Source organism: Globicephala melas, chromosome 13 (genome assembly GCF_963455315.2).
Source record: "Globicephala melas chromosome 13, mGloMel1.2, whole genome shotgun sequence".
In the NCBI taxonomy this organism is placed as follows: domain Eukaryota; kingdom Metazoa; phylum Chordata; class Mammalia; order Artiodactyla; family Delphinidae; genus Globicephala; species Globicephala melas.
Window position 1 is genome coordinate 33,991,241 of NC_083326.1, and position 13,587 is coordinate 34,004,827.

Below are 13,587 nucleotides of genomic sequence, written 5' to 3' on the forward strand. Positions count from 1 at the left end.
GATATTTTTAATGTGCTGTTGGATTCTGTTTGCTAATATTTTGTTGAGGATTTTTTGCATCTATGTTCATCAGTGATATTGGCCTGTAGTTTTCTTTCTGTGTGACATCTTTGTCTTGTTTTGGTATCAGGGTGATGGTGGCCTCATAGAATGAGATTGGGAATGTTCCTCCCTCTGCTATATTTTGAAAGAGTTTGAGAAGGCTGGGTGTTAGCTCTTCTCTAAATGTTTGATAGAATTCACCTGTGAAGCCATCTGGTCCTGAGCTTTTGTTTGTTGGAAGATTTTTAATCACAGTTTCAATTTCAGTGTTTGTGATTGGTCTGTTCATATTTTTCATTTCTTCCTGGTTCAGTCTTGGCAGGTTGGGCATTTCTCAGAATTTGTCCATTTCTTCCAAGTTGCTCATTTTATTGGCATAGAGTTGCTTGTAGTAATCTCTCATGATCTTTTGTATTTCTGCGGTGTCAATTGTTACTTCTCCTTTTTCATTTCTAATTCTATTGACTTGAGTCTTCTCCCTTTTTTTCTTGATGAGTCTGGCTAATGGTATATTAATTTTGTTTATCTTCGAAAGAACTAGCTTTTAGTTTTATTGATCTTTGCTATCAATTCCTTCATTTCTTTTTCATTTATTTCTGATCTGATCTTTCTGATTTCTTTCCTTCTGCTAACTCTGGGTGCTTTTTTTGTTCTTCTTTCTCTAATTTCTTTACGTGCAAGTTTAGGTTGTTTATTTGAGATGATTCCTGTTTCTTAAGGTAGGATTGTATTGCTATAAGCTTCCCTCTTAGGACTGCTTTTGCTGCATCCCATAGGTTTTGGGTCGTCGTGTCCCCATTACCGTTTGTTTCTAGGTGTATTTTGATTTCCTCTTTGATTTCTTCAGTGATCACTTCGTTATTAAGTAGCATATAGTTTAGTCTTCATGGGTTTGTGTTTTTTACAGATTTTTCCTGTAATTGATATCTAGTCTCATAGTGTTGTGCTTGGAGAAGATACTTGGTATGATTTCAAGTTTTTTAAATTTACCAAGGCTTGATTTGTGACCCAAGATATGATATATTCTGAAGAATGTTCCATGAGCCCTTGAGAAGAAAATGTATTCTGTTGTTTTTGGATGGAATGTCCTATAAATATCAATCAAGTCCATCTTGTTTAATGTATCATTTGAAGCTTGTGTTTCCTTATTTATTTTCATTTTGGATGATATATCCGTTTGTGAAAGTGGGGTATTGAAGTCCCTACTATGAATATGTTACTGTTGATTTCCCCTTTTATGGCTGTTAGTATTTGCCTCATGTATTGAGGTGCTCCTATGTTGGGTGCATGAATGTTTACAATTTTTATATCTTCTCTTGGATTGATCCCTTTATCATTATGTAGTGTCCTTTTTGTCTCTTGTAATAGTCTTTATTTTAAAGTCTATTTTGTCTGATATGAGAATTGCTACTCCAGCTCTCTTCTGAATTCCATTTGCATGGAATGTCTTCTTCCATCCCCTCACTTTCACTTTGTATGTGTCCCTAGGTCTGAAGTGGGTCTCTTGTAGACAGCATATATATGGGTCTTGTTTTTGTATGCATTCAGCCAGTCTGTGTCTTTTGGTGGGAACATTTAATCCATTTCCATTTAATGTAATTATAGATATGTATGTTCTTCATCCCTTTTTCTTAATTGTTTTGGGTTTGTTATTGTAGGCCTTTCCTTCTCTTGTGTTTCTTGCCTAGAGAAGATCCTTCAGCATTTGTTGTAAAGCTGGTTTGGTGGTGCTGAACTCTCTCAGCTTTTGCTTGTCTGTAAAGGTTTTAATTTCTCCATGAAATCTGAATGAGATCCATGCTTGGTAGAGTAATCTTGTTTGTAGGTTTTTCTCCCTCATCACTTTAAATATGTCCTGCCACTCCCTTCTGGCTTGCAGAATTTCTGCTGAAAGATCAGCTGTTAACCTTATGGGGCTTCCCTTGTGTGTTATTTGTTGTTTTTCTCTTGGTGTTTTTCATATGTTTTCTTTGTATTTAATTTTTGATAGTTTGATTAATACGTGTCTTGGCATGTTTCTCCTTAGATTAATCCTGTATGGTACTCTCTGTGCTTCCTGAACTTGATTAACTATTTCCTTTCACGTATTAGGGAAGTTTTCAACTATAATCTCTTGAAATATTTTCTCAGTCCCTTTCTTTTTCTCTTCTTCTTCTGGGTCCCCTATAATTCGAATATTGGTGTGTTTAATGTTGTCCCAGAGGTCTCTGAGACTGTCTTCAGTTCTTTTCATTCTTTTTTCTTTATTCTGCTCTGCAGTAGTTGTTTCCACTATTTTATCTTCCAGGTCACTTATCCGTTCTTCTGCCTCAGTTATTCTGCTATTGATCCCTTCTAGAGTATTTTTCATTTCATTTATTGTGTTGTTCATCATTGCTTGTTTCCTCTTTAGTTCTTCTGGGTCCTTGTTAAATGTTTCTTGCATTTTGGCTATTCTATTTCCAAGATGTTGTATCATCTTTACTATCATTATTCTGAATTCTTTTTCAGGTAGACTGCCTATTTCCTCTTCATTTGTTAGGTCTGGTGGGTTTTTACGTTGCTTCTTCATCTGCTGTGTGTTTTCTGTGTTTTCATTTTGCTTATCTACTGTGTTTCGGGTCTCCTTTTTGCAGGCTGCAGGTTCGTAGTTCCTGTTGTTTGTCGTGTCTGTCCCCAGTGGCTAAAGTTGGTTCAGTGGGTTGTGTAGGCTTCCTGGTTGAGGGAACTAGTGCCTGTGTTCTTGTGGATGAGGCTGGATCTTGTCTTTCTGGTGAGCAGGTCCACGTCTGGTGGTGTATTTTGGGGTGTCTGTGGACTTATTATGATTTTAGGTAGCCTCTCTGATAATGGGTGGGTTGTGTTCCTGCCTTGCTGGTTGTTTGGCATAGGGTGTCCAGCCCTGTAGCTTGCTGGTCATTGAGTGAAACTGGGTCTTGGTGTTGAGATGGAGATTTCTGGGAGATTTTTGCTGTTTTATATTATGTGGAGCTGGGAGGTCTCTTGTGGACCAGTGTCCTGAAGTTGGCTCTCCCACGTCAGAGGCACAGCACTGACTTCTGGCTGGAGCACCAAGAATCTTTCATCCACACAGCTCAGAATAAAAGGGAGAAAAAGTAGAAAGACTGAAAGAAAGAAAGAAAGAAAGAAAGAAAGTAGGAAGGAAGGAAGGAAGGAAAGAGGATAAAATAAAATAAAGATAAAATAAAATAATTAAAATAAAAAATAATTATTAAGAAAAAAAAATTCTTTTTAAGTAAAAAAAACCAAAAATGGACAGACAGAACCCTATGACAAATGGTGAAAGCAAAGCTATACAGACAAAATCTCACACAGAAGCATACACTTACACACTCACAGAAAGTGGAAAAGAGGTAAAAATAATATATCTTGCTCTCAAAGTCCACCTCCTCAATTTGGGATGATTCGTTGTCTTTTCAGGTATCCCACAGATGCAGGGTACATCAAGTTGATTGTGGAGATTTAATCCACTGCTCCTGAGGCTGCTGGGAGAAATTTCCCTTTCTCTTCTTTGTTCCTACAGCTCCCGGGGTTCAGCTTTGGATTTGGCCCCGCCTCTGCGTGTAGGTCACCTGAGGGCATCTCTTCTTTGCTCAGACAGGACGGGGTTAAAGGAGTAGCTGATTTGGGAGCTCTGGCTCACTCACGCCTTGGGGAGGGAGTGGTACGGATGCAGGGTGAGCCTGCTGCAGCGGAGGCCGACGTGACATTGCACCAACCTGAGGCGTGCTGTGCGTTCTTCCGGGGAAGTTGTCCCTGGATCCCGGGACCCTGGCTGTGGTGGGCTGCACAGGCTCCCGGGAGGAGAGGTGTGGACAGTGACCCGTGCTTGCACACAGGTTTCTTGGTGGCTGCAGCAGTAGCCTTAGCATCTCAAGCCCATCTCTGTGGTCCGCGCTGATAGCCATGGCTCGCACCCGTCTTTGGAACTCCTTTAAGCAGCTGTCTTAATCCCCATTCCTCTCACACCAGGAAACAAAGAGGTAAGAAAAAGTCTCTTGCCTCTTCATCAGGTCCAGACTTTTTCTCTGACTCCCTCCAGGCTAGCCGTGGTTCACTAACCGCTTCAGGCTATGTTCACGCCTGTGATCGGACCCCGAAGCCCGAGCCTCAGCTCCCAGCCCCTCCCGTCCTGGCGGGTGAGCAGACAAGCCTCTCGGGCTGCTGTGTTCCGGTCGGCACCGATCCTCTGTGAGGGAATCTCTCCACTTTGCCCTCCGCACCCCTGTTGCTGCACTCTCCTCTGCAGCTATGAAGCTTCCCCCCTCCGCCCCCCGCAGTCTCCACCCGCGAAGGGGCTTCCTAGTGTGTGGAAACCTTTCCTCCTTCACAGCTCCCTCCTACTGGTGCAGGTCCCATCCCTATTCTTTTGTCTCTGTTTTTTCTTTTTTCTTTTGTCCTACCCAGGTACGTGGGGAGTTTCTTGCCTTTTGGGAGGTCTGAGGTCTTCTGCCAGCGTTCAGTGGGTGTTCTATAGAAGCAGTTCCACGTGTAGATGTATTTCTGATGTATCTGTGGGGGGAAAGTTTATCTCCATGTCTTACTCTTCCACCATCTTCATCAACTCCCCTCAAAGACAGAACATTTAAGAAAGGGAGTTAGGAGCTCTGAACTTGGCCAGCCAGGAAATCATTTGCTAGAAGAATCAAAATTTTCTATGTACCAAGGAGCTCTGATTAAAGTTAAAGAATGTTCAAATTATCAGAGAGAGAAAGAACCCACATGTGAGAGAAAAACTAACAATAAACAACCCAACTGTATATATTTGGTTATCAATAGAATCATAATACAATAATATTTATTTTACTTTTATTTTATTTATTTATTTTTGTCTGTGTGTGTTTGTTGCTGCACGTGGGCTTTCTCTAATTGTGGCAAGTGAGGACTACTCTTTGTTGCAGTGTGAAGGCTTATCATTGTGGTGGCCTCTCTTGTTGTGTAGCATGGGCTCTAGGTGCATGGGCTTCAGTAGTTGCAGCACACGGGCTCAGTAGTTGTGGCTCATGGGCTCTAGAGCACAGATTCAGTAGTTGTGGTGCATGGGCTTAGTTGCTCCACAGCATGTGGGATCTTCCAAGACCAGGGCTCGAACCCATGTCCCCTGCATTGGCAGGCTGATTCTCAACCACTGGACCACCAGGGAAGACCCTAATGCAGTAATGTTTAAATTAGTTAAGTTTCACATAGGAGTTTCCTCTATTGTGTGATTGGACTTATATATGTAAATCAGTATCTCCTTGGTAATTTAGATATGTCATTTCAAACGTAGTAGTTTCCATTTTTTAAGAAAATGCTCAATTTATTAATATGTCTTTTATGCTCCTTTTAGTTCCCAAACAAAAATCAGAATGTTACTTGTGACAATAGTTGTTTGCCCCAAGAAATTTAAAAGAAAGGAAGTAAAATTGGCCTCTAGGTCCTAAACTATGAAATAAATACATAATGCACAATCAATGTACAGACATATTAAAGAATTAGAATAAGTCCAGAGGTAGTATGCCAGAATCATAGACTGATGCAGATTAATTTATCCAGAAAACAAAAAGGGTAAGAACTGGTCAGAAATACAGCCTTAGGTAAAGTAGGGGTAAACTAGAAATCTTTGTCTAAATTCACCGCTGAGGTGGAGGGTACCCTGTTTCAGCAGTGTGACCTACTCTTCCTCATGTTAGGAATATTGACGTTTTCCATTCCCCTGTTCACTAATATAATTTCTTATTATAATTTGACTTCCCAAGCAGTACTGCTATAATCAGAGCTTGAGGTACTCAGAATACATGTTCATCCAGGCTGTTTGGCAATTATTTTATTGTCAATTTTTATATTGACAGATTAGAGAGTATGAATGTGCACACTTGTATCTGTTCTTTTCAATGCCAAGGGCCATACCTTACACAAGGCTGATTTTATTAGTTATATACATCTTGTCTAAAAATACATGATGTGTGATCCATGACTTCTCTTGGCCGCTCAGGAGTTGACATCTCTGTGGCAACAGCATAACCTTCCTGCAGCCCTCCATCTGCAAGTCCATACAGATAGATTTCCATACCACTGTGCTCAGCTTACCCTGGGTTCAGTGATTGGGGTGATAAAAGAATAGGAAGGGTGATAAAAGTGGATTCAGCTGAGGCTGGAATCTCAAAGGATAGCAGTCATGTGTAAAGAATGAACCAAAGGGAATTCCCTAACGGTTCAATGGTTAGGATTCTGTGCTTTCATTGCCAAGGATGCAGGTTTGATCCCTTGTTGGGGAACGAAGATCCCATAAGCCACAGAGCATGGCCAAAAAAAAAAAAAGAGAAATGAACCAAAGCTTAGAAAGATAAGCAAGATTACACACATGCAACAAGGACATATAGGATTAATGCCCACTCATACTGCACAAGCAGAGAATAAAGAAAATGAAAAGAAATTGTGCTTCTGTTTGAGAGGCAAGGAAGGAAACGTCTAACATACCCACATCGCTGCAATTTAGGGCAAATATTAATGATCATTTTGGGCAGAAAGGACACTTGTGATGAGAGTGTCTTAAGGCAAAAATTTCCATGAATGCCCTGATTTTCAAAGACCTTTTTGAACCTTCTAATTAGATGATGCTTCATTATGTTCAACATGTCTTTTTGTATAATTTAATTGAGTAGAATATGTGGATCCTAATTCATTAATAGCATTCCTATGGCAATTTCATATCCTACTATTATTCAAGCAAAATGCAATTTTTAACCAGCAAAATTCTTAGATAATTTACCAATGTCCATTTCTCTATAAAACCTATTTCCATGTAATGATATTTGTCCTGCTCTATAGTATGAGGCTTTGCTAACCTTATATGTCATCATTTAACAATTATTTATTTAACACTTGCTATGAGCTTGGGTAGGGTCACCCTGATTTACAATTCCTGGGGCACCATCAGCACCTCAGAAGAGCACCTTAGAGTTGTACAGTGTGAAAGCTTCATGGCCCTTTGTGGTAGCCGGTACGTATGCTCTGCTGAAAGCTCTGGACTTTGACAAATGACTGGGAGGCCTGATTTCTGTCCAAGAGATTGTAGCTCTCAAACCTCCAGGATGCCTACTAAATATAAAATAGATAACGAACAAAGACCTCCTGTATAGCACAGGGAACTATATCCAATACCTTGTAATAACCTATAGTAGAAAATTCATCTAAAAAATAATATGTATGCCTATATATGTATATATACATATTATATAAAAGCTGGATCACTTTGCTATACACCTGAAACTAACACAAAATCGTAAATCAACTATATTTCAATAAAAAAATTTAAAACCTCCATGATAGGTTAGTTTAATGAACTGAATGTATCCTCCCAAAATTCATGTGTTGATATCTTAATCCTCAACATGATGGTCTTAGAAGATGGAACCTTTGGGAGGTAACTAGGACATGGTGGTAGAACATTCATGAATAGGATTAGTACCCTAATTAAGGAGATCCCAGAGAGCTCTCTTACCCCTCCCACCACGTGAGGACATAGTGAAAAGATGGTCATATATAAATTAGGAAGTGAACTCTCATCAGAAACGGAATGTGCTACTGCCTTGCTCTTGAACTTCCCAGCTTCCAGAACTGTGAGAAATAAATTTCTTTTGTTTATAAGCCACCCAATCTATGATGTTTTCATTATAGTCATCTGAACTAGGACAGTCCTTTTAAAAGGGTCACTGTTGAATGTCTGACTGGAGCGTGAAGGAGGTAACACCATCTGTCTCTATGTTATCTAAAGACCACCTTCCTCAAGGACCTATAATACACCAAGAACTTTGTAACTGTCATAGGAATGTTCTGCATTTCTTGAGTTATAAGTGGCACAGCTTTTTGGTGGGAAAGAATTTGACCTCTAACAATAATTGGAGTTCAGATATACCCAGGCTTGTCTAATGAATTGGAGAACACTAAAGGAAACTGGATTGGAGTAAAAGACAATGCTGATTCTGTGTAAAAGTATGAGTAAAGGAGAAATTGGCTGAGACTTAGTGGCAGCAGTCTGCCCAGGGAGAACTGGAGGGGAAGTCCTAGAAATCCTTACAGGAGGCAGGGACAGGTGACAATCCTTTTGGGAGGAGAGGCTAGGTTGTGACTTTTGAGCAACTGAGTTTACTTATCAAGGGCACTGCTTTTACTCAGAATAAATGTTTTTTATCAGGTGTGCTTTGTCAGAACAGAGATTGAGATTATGTCTAGGATATTCCTCCTCTCTCTTCTTAACCCTGGTTTTGGTATCGCTAGAAAAAGAAGGATGCAGTCTTAGGATGGAACTGAGGCAGCCTAAAACCCACACAATTAACTGAGGCCTAGAGTCCACTGAGTCACACATTTGTACCAATCCTGGGCCTGCTAATTCTCAGGCGTTTTGTTCTCTTTTATGTTTCAGTAATGGCACTTTCTCTCTTCCTTGCTCCAGCCTATGGGCAATAGCCTTTTTCTGGCATAACTAATCTCTGGATTGCTTTACCATTTCCACTTGGCTTCTCAGATTTGCTCTTACTTGTGTAATAAATTCCCTGAATTAAATTCTCTGTTTTCTAAATACTAAGGAATTTCTGCTTCTTTGCTTAGATGCTAACTTGATGCTATTTGAGACTGATACTACCTTTTCTAGAGGCAAGTAGAGCCTCAGTATCCTAAGACTTAGGGTGTTACTATATATTCAACAACTCAGATGGCAAATGAAACCTGGGCCATCCTGGATGTAGCATTATTTAATTCAGAACAAGGGAGATTTATAATTCCCTTAAGTAGATATGCTAGAACTTTTAATATGTTGAAAACTTGGTATACTGCCAAGTCAGGACCTTCAGTGCTATTATTTTTTGTTGTTGCTTGTTTGTTTTTGGCTCTCACTCTTTCTGAGTTTTCAAGTTTTGAAAAGTGAAGACAATCTTGAGAGATTCTGAAAACTAATGAAAATTCCATTTCAGTATCCACAGTTTTTGTTTATGATGGTGATTAAAACAATATATGGTCAGTTTTTCATGAAAACATGGGAATTTGATGTAATCTGCAGTTAGATTATAAAGACACAATATGTTGCCAGAGACTAATAGATACTGTATGTACAAAAGTGCAAGGTGTTCTGTTATGGTAGAGGCACCTCCAATAGTAAACATACTTGAATACATTCCACTAAAACTTACATAGATTCAATTCAAACCATTGTTAGAAAGAAACTAAGATTTGTTCTGTTAATTATGGGGATATCCATCTCAATGTAACTGGAAACTTTGAATCTCTTTTTCTCTTTTCCTTGAATTTTTTTAAACATCAAAAGCATCCTTCAAGAGTTACAACATTAGTAATTGACTTTTCACTGGGGAAAGGTGTCTTGAACAGCTCAATTTTATGATGTTTCTACAACATTAAAAAAATCAAGTATGTAGCTTCAAAGGCCACCTTATTGATGGGCAAAGCTCTTAAGTTTTTGAGGTTCAGTTCAGTGAAGTATCCACATGCTAGAATAACCTTTAACTTTTCTGAATATGTTGCAACTGTAAATTGAATCTAAAGATATCCTCAGGATATTCTTTATTTTGAAACTTGTCTACTCCTAGACTCTCTTCTTCAAGTCTAAAGAGTAGAAAAGCATTACTCTCTATCCTCCTTCTCCACTCACTAGGTTCCTTGGAGGTCATGCTAAACAATTTAAACCAAGTATTACTATGTTGGATGTTTAGGAATACGATCCATGGTGTTATACCTAGATGGATAGCTGTTCAGAGAAGCAGGCAGGAGGAAAACTAAGTCTGAATATAAAATAAGACCCAAATACATGCTTATTAATTAAATACCATGTTCTAGGAGATAGAAGAAAAAGAAGAACTGTAGGGAAGGTGATAGCGATTTAGTAAGAAAAAGATTAGCAAATGAGTTGTTTTTGCTGTAATGTGCATTGTATTTTATATATATATATTTAACATCCTTACTGGAGTATAATTGCTTTACAATGGTGTGTTAGTTTCTGCTTTACAACAAAATGAATCAGTTATATATATATATACACATGTTCCCATATCTCTTCCCTCTTGCGTCTCCCTCCCTCCCACCCTCCCTATCCCACCCCTCCAGGTGGTCACAAAGCACCGAGCTGATCTCCCTGTGCTATGCGGCTGCTTCCCACTAGCTATCTACCTTAAGTTTGGTAGTGTATATATGTCCATGCCTCTCTCTCGCTTTGTCACAGCTTACCCTTCCCCCTCCCCATATTCTCAAGTCCATTCTCTAGTAGGTCTGTGTCTTTATTCCTGTCTAACCCCTAGGTAGCAAACTGTAGACAAATACTTTAGAAGGGAAAATGAATCTGAAACAACTCTTAGATTCCTATTTCTTAAAAAATGTAAAACTTTTTTAATAAAATGAAGACAAGAATATACAAGAAGTTTGTTCAATAAAACATAAAGATTATAGATTTTGCTATCAATTCTTCTGATCTTGTTTGTAAAAAATCATTTTTGAATCTTTAGGGACTATTAGATATCTGACAAATCATTGGAAAGAAAACACACTCTGTCTTAGAGAAGTACAGTTTTTATAAATTTTCATATAAAGCAAGATCGCATCTGGTGATTTAAAAATAACAGGTGCTTACATCAAAACTCTTAAATCTATATTTCAAAATTCTGTTTTAAAGGTAAGAATATGTCTCAAAATTTTGGGGGGTAAAAGCAAGTGATCTACTTTGGCAAATAGAATGGCAAGTGTAGAGTGTGTTCTTTTAAGATAAATATAGATTAGGGGGTTTCCCTGGTGGCACAGTGGTTGAGAGTCCGCCTGCTGATGCAGGGGACACGGGTTCGTGCCCCGGTCTGGGAAGATCCCACATGCCATGGAGCGGCTGGGCCCGTGAGCCATGGCCGCTGAGCCTGCGTGTCCGGAGCCTGTGCTCCGTGGCCAGAGAGGCCACAGCAGTGAGAGGCCCGTGTACCGAAAAAAAAAAAAAAATATATATATATATATATATATATATATTAGGAAAAGATCACAAGAATATACAATGCTTTATATTTTAGGCTTTAGTATATCAAAATGGTAGCATGGGTACTTAGAAATAAATATACATAATCCCAGCCTTAACCAAGTAATTTTCTCAAAAATCACATGATATCTATGTAACTTTTAGGGAAGAAAAGGAATGCACAAAAATCTGTATTTTCTATCTAAATACTATTTAGAAATGTTTCCAATAAGAAGTAAAGCATTTGGCTCTTTGTAATATATCTCTGGGGAAAGAAAAAGAGTATAACAAATTAATTTTATAAGGAAAAGCCTGGAGGATTTAGTAGACATTTTCTGATACAAACCTTGAAAATTACCTAGACATGGGCCATATAATCATTGACTATTTGAGGAAAAGATTTGAAGACCTAGTAGACAATTTGCTACAAGCTTTGTTAATTACTTAAAACTGGACCATGTATCATTTGATTTCAAGAGAATGAAGTATGTAGAAGAGAATGCCTTGTCCTTTAAATTATACTTCTGCTTCCTGCAGAATCTGGTCTCCTTTAATTATTTGTGAAAATTCTAACTAAGTCATGCTTCATATATACTGTAACTTCCTTCTTTTCTCCCAGGAAAATTATCTAGTAAACATTACCAGGCCTGATACAAGGCACCTAAAAGAGAGCATTTCTATTTGCTGAGCAAGATTACCAGCCATTGCTAGGCTGCATGGGGCTATTTGCAAGTGATTGAAATTCACCCCTCCAGATGGAGAAGCTGTGCTCACAGGTCCACCATTGGTTAAGAGGGCAGGGGCTGGATTTCAACTCCCATTTGTCCCTCAACTGAGCACCCTTGTGCAAAAACATGATTGTAAAACCAAGTATGGGATCCAGAGTGGCACAGTAAGCCCCAAAGGAGGAGCATGGTAAATGTATCAGTCATGGCAGGAAACAAGTAATTGAGGAGAGATTAATGAATAATTCACAAAGGCATGGGTAGGACTAATGGAAACTACAAGAAGATGGCAAAGCACTCAGGGAGGGAACCATTATCAGAACCCAGAGAGAGTTGTAGCAATAGCTGTCACTATAGTTGCAGCTGACCCTTAAGGTAAGCACAACTCTACAGAAGCTATGACCTTGTAGAAGAACACAGCCACTGCTGACTCATGCCCTATGGGAAGAGAATAGGTAAATAAATATATAGACTTTAGTCCCCTCTCTCCAATCTATCTTCTGCCTTCCTCCCATTGATGAAACCTAAGCAGAAGCCAAAGGGCAAAAGATTCTGGTTGACACAATCCAAAGGGTCAGCCTCCAGAGGCAAAGAATAGGGTTGAGAGTGTAGAAAATACATCTGGATAGGCAAACAGAAAATATTAAGCATAGTAAAGCTATTTATTCAAAGCTGTGTACCAGATCAGCCTGTGTCAGATAGGGCCTTGAGACAAATCAATGTCTATTTGCCTATCTAAAATAACTTATTCTCTGTTGTTCCTATTTTAAGACATTTCCTGTTATATCTTGAATTCTTATTCAAGAACTGAAGTTAATCTAATGTTCATTCCTTCTCCACTCCCACTGGAACGGAGTAGAGAGACCATCTTGAAATGTCAGCACAGGTCTTTTCCACTTTGGTCTTTGTTCTTCCTGGTCACAAATGGGAGACTTGATGAGAGAGTATATGAGAAAATCAAATCTCTCATGATATATGGAAGAGCAACATTTATTTCCAACCTTTCCCAGGCATGTGACTTTGCCAACTTCCCTTTCCTCTATGTATAAGAATAAATGTTTATTTTGAATTGAGAAATCCAAAAGGAAATTTGATATGGTTGTGTAGGGATTCAGATTTTGGTACCTTGTATTGGGAGTATGATATCACTTCTGTTCTCTGTCTAAGCACCTTGATCCCCTATGAGTAGCAGGAGAGGTTAAAAACTGTTAGTTATGTTAATGTTGCACTCTGAGACTCTGCTACAAACAACAGTGTCCTAGAACAGAGGGCAAAGTTTGCTATAGAGCCAGACATGAGGTTCTTCTCTTCAACCTTTCATGAAATCAAGCATTCTAGCATCCTGAAGATATGTGATTTTGCATACAGCTACAGACCACAAGCTGTGTATATAAATGCATGTTTTCTCAGCCATCACTATCAGCATTGTCAGCATAAATGCTCTTACCAAGGGTTTGGGAGACATCAACCATTTACACCTGGGAAATAATGTGGCAGATACATCTGATAGATTGATTGTTGAGCACAAGTCAGATCTTTTGTGCAGTCCCTTGTATATACTAAATTCTGCTATAGTGGAGAGAGTACTCAAATTCATTCAAATTTGGGCATAATTGTAACATAACCTCACTAAGCAGTCAAGGATGATCTAGTCCAGGAGGTACTGAGTTACAGTTGTCTAGTGGTAGATATAATTCCACCTAAAAATGACAAATGATTGCATTTCAAGATATGACCCTTGAAAAGAGCTAATTTCTTTATCACTAAGTGTGCCATCTCTGGGATAAAGGTAACAGGAACAACTGCTCTTTATCACAACTTAGAGATGGAGTTGGAGGA